This window comes from Ursus americanus, chromosome 16 (assembly GCF_024610735.1).
Source record: "Ursus americanus isolate L20-20 chromosome 16, mUrsAme1.1.p, whole genome shotgun sequence".
NCBI classification, from domain to species: Eukaryota; Metazoa; Chordata; class Mammalia; order Carnivora; family Ursidae; genus Ursus; species Ursus americanus.
Genome location: NC_142142.1, coordinates 31,436,648 through 31,439,896, shown reverse-complemented (window position 1 = coordinate 31,439,896; position 3,249 = coordinate 31,436,648). Strand labels below are relative to the sequence as shown.

Below are 3,249 nucleotides of genomic sequence, written 5' to 3'. Positions count from 1 at the left end.
GAACACTCTTGTTTATTACATCTAAAATAAAATATGTGGATAAATAAATAAAATAGGTTAATTTCCAGTGGCATTCTTGAGAGGGCAGCATAAATATAACTAACTGCTAAGATCTGCCTGAATGGCATATGTCATGCCAGGTAGACCTTGTCATTTTGTAATAACCCGTTGACTTCCTGGTGCATTACCCCCATCGCCCTATTAGTTCCCAAGGAACAGGCTTGGTGACTTTTGTGTGCATTTGTATAGGCAAATATTTAGCACAGTCCTTGGCACTTAATAGGTGTTCAATAAATGTTTCCCAAATGTGTGAATGAATACTCGGTGTTATGGACTGAACGTTTGTGCCCCCTTCCCAATTCACCTATTGAAATCCTAGCCCTCGAGGTGACAGTTTTAGGATGTGAAGATTTGGGGAGGTGAGTGGGTCATAAAGATGGAGTCCTCATGGATAGGAATAGTGCCGTTATAAGAAGAAAAGATCTCTCTCTCTCTCTCTCTCTCTCTCTCTCTCTCCAAGCAGACACCAAGGAAGCCCATGTGAGTACATAACCAGGAAGTAAGGACCTCGCCAAGAGCCCAGCCCTGCTGGCACCCTGTCCAACGTCCAGCACTGTGAGACACAAATGTCCGTCGTTTAAACCGCCCACTCTGCGGCATTTCTTACAGCAGTCGAGCGGACTGACACATTATGGGAGCACCTTCGCATAAAACAGACTCTTCCCTTCAGACCTGCTGAATCCATCTGGGAAGAAAACAGAGACACAAACACTTAAATAATCATTATTTTCACAGTCCTCATGGGATAAAGGTGCTGATGTGTGGCTGGAGTGAACCCGGGCTCCAAACACACTTCGCTGTGTGTGCTTCGGTGCGTTACTTCTCTCCTCCTCTTCCCCATCGTTTTCTGCGAAGGGTGGTCCGTCGTGAGAAGGAGGTGATCCACATAAAGTGCTTAGAGCAGAGCCTGGAATGCAGCAAATGCCATCAATCTGAACCCCGGAGAGGGTATCATTTCTGTGCCAAGTAGCACCGGAGTAAGGCTACAGTGTCTGTTTGGGTTAATAAGAAACAAGATGAATAATGAGATGATGGAAAGCCGGTGTGGGTTGTCATCCTGTGAACCTCAGATGCTTCGCCTCAACCCAGCGGAAAGGTCTCTGGTCTTCAAAACAGCAACTCTCGTTGGCAGCCCCTTCCACTACACCAAGACGTTGGCTGGGTCCTCCGCGGGTCCCCGCCGTGGAGTGTCAGCTTGGGAATGATCCAGGGCGTGCTGTGGCTGAACCATGTCCTAGAAGCCCGGGAGTCCGGTTTCGGCCGGAGTAAGGTTTGGGAGCCCGCTACTGCCAATTTCAGCGCGGTGTTGGCCACGTGCTGGCAGCGAGGCTCTGGGACAATGTGACCTCTTATTTTACTATATTCCGCACAGGCCCGCTTGCAGAGCTGGCTTTTGGCCCCCGCCATGGAGCTGGTGCAGAGCAATGAAGCAGGGGCTGCTTGGCGGGGAAAGGAGGTTGATTCATGAGCCTGGGTGCTAGGCAGGTGACTGAGTGGCAAGCAAGCTACCGCTTGCCCACCTGGCTGCTCAGCCCTCTCCAGCTGGAACGCCGTGCCCTCCCAGCACTTTCCCCTGCTTCCTTGGCAATGGCGTGGATTTAAAATGCTGGGAACAAGACCCAGAGCCAAACCGCTCTTCTCCCCCCTCGCTCACGCCTCACCCCTCCCAACCATCACTATCAAAGGCATGTCACACTTCAGAAAACCCAACTGGAGAAGCCCGGCCGAAAATAAAGGTGATGTGCCAAGCCCTTGACACATCAAATTCTTCAGCTGCGCTTAAAACGGTATCTGATACATTTCCAGAGCATGACATTTTTACATAAGCCTGGATGTGATTATGGGGCTATCTGCCCATCTTCTAATGCTTCTCTTTGCTGCCCGAATCTCGTTCAATGACGCAGTCTGCTGCTCTTCCTCTCCATTACCTTTCACTTCTTCTCTTTATGCGTCATATTCACTTACACTGAAATTTATCATATATTTTATCTTTATTGTAGGGAGGCAGGAGATCACAGCGATGGAGTCTGACTGGCTGAGTTGGAATGTCAGCCTCCCCACCTACTAGTGGGTGACCATAACCTCTCCGTGCCTCAGTTGCCTGATGTGGAAAAATGGGGTTTCTGTGAAGCACAAATGAGATCATGCATACAAACTACTTGAAGGAGCACCTGCAACATAAGAAGCCCTCCCTCAGTGAATGTTTGCTGGTAATCTCGCTATTCCCCAAACCTCTGGTCAGTTACTCGTGTCATTACCTTCTTTCCTTTGTTAGCTCCACTCATTACAAACGTAACAGGCATTTAGTTCATTCTTCAGACTTTTTAATGGAATTGTTATGTATTTTAATTTATGATAATGGTGGAAATAATATGAAATAGCAGCAGTTAATATTTACTTAGTGTTTCCTGTGTGCTGGACTCTCTGCTCAGCTATTTACACGTGTCACCTCATTTAATCTGTCTAATTACTAGTTTCCAAAGGCTGGACATGGGCTCATGCTGGCACAAGACTAAACTTGTCATCAGTCTGAAGTCAAGACAGTGGAAAGCATTTTTCCTTAAAGATCTGTTCATTTGAAGAAATTAATCCTTCCTGCATTTTTTGGTCTTAAAATACTTTCTTTTATGGTGAGGGTAGATGATAGTTTCTTTTCTGGAACATTCCTACTTGGAAAAATAAGTGACTGTCAACCCTGTGTCAGTCACTAGACTTTGTTTGGTTTGGGTCCATTAAATCCAACAGTCTGAAATCTGTTCTTCATCACAAATCTGATGGGTAGCTATTATCATTCCCATTTTACAGATGAGAAGCCAAGACTCAGAGCGGTTATGGGACTTGCCCAAGGTCACACAGCTAGCAAAAGGTGACCCGAGCATCCTAGCTCTTAAGTTCTTGCTGATAACATTGATTCGTTCACTGAATGAATACCTACTACATTCAGGACTCATTCTCATAGCCACCCTGTGAGGAGCTGTGATTCCCTGTTTTACAGGATAATGGAACTTGAGGAGGTTAGGTATTTGCCAAGGCCCCTAGTCTGATTCCAATTCATTTTCCTTTTGCACCTACCATGTGCTGGATACCCTGATGGAAGCTAAGTCTATCACAAACAGCTAAAAAATGTGCTCTGGCCTCAAGGGGCTCATAGTCTGGGTGAGGAGACAATCAGGTTAGGATGCTCTCTGA

The 3,249-nt window shown here is 46.6% G+C and overlaps 1 long non-coding RNA gene across 1 annotated transcript; it reads left to right on the top strand.

Annotated features, from left to right (window-relative positions):
• The first annotated feature begins 488 nt into the window (after positions 1 to 488).
• Positions 489 to 2,457, top strand: LOC123787845 (uncharacterized). The gene is made up of 2 exons (XR_006778346.2): positions 489 to 1,796; positions 2,061 to 2,457. It is a non-coding gene; the product is annotated as an uncharacterized LOC123787845 (long non-coding RNA).
• The last annotated feature ends 792 nt before the right edge of the window (positions 2,458 to 3,249 follow it).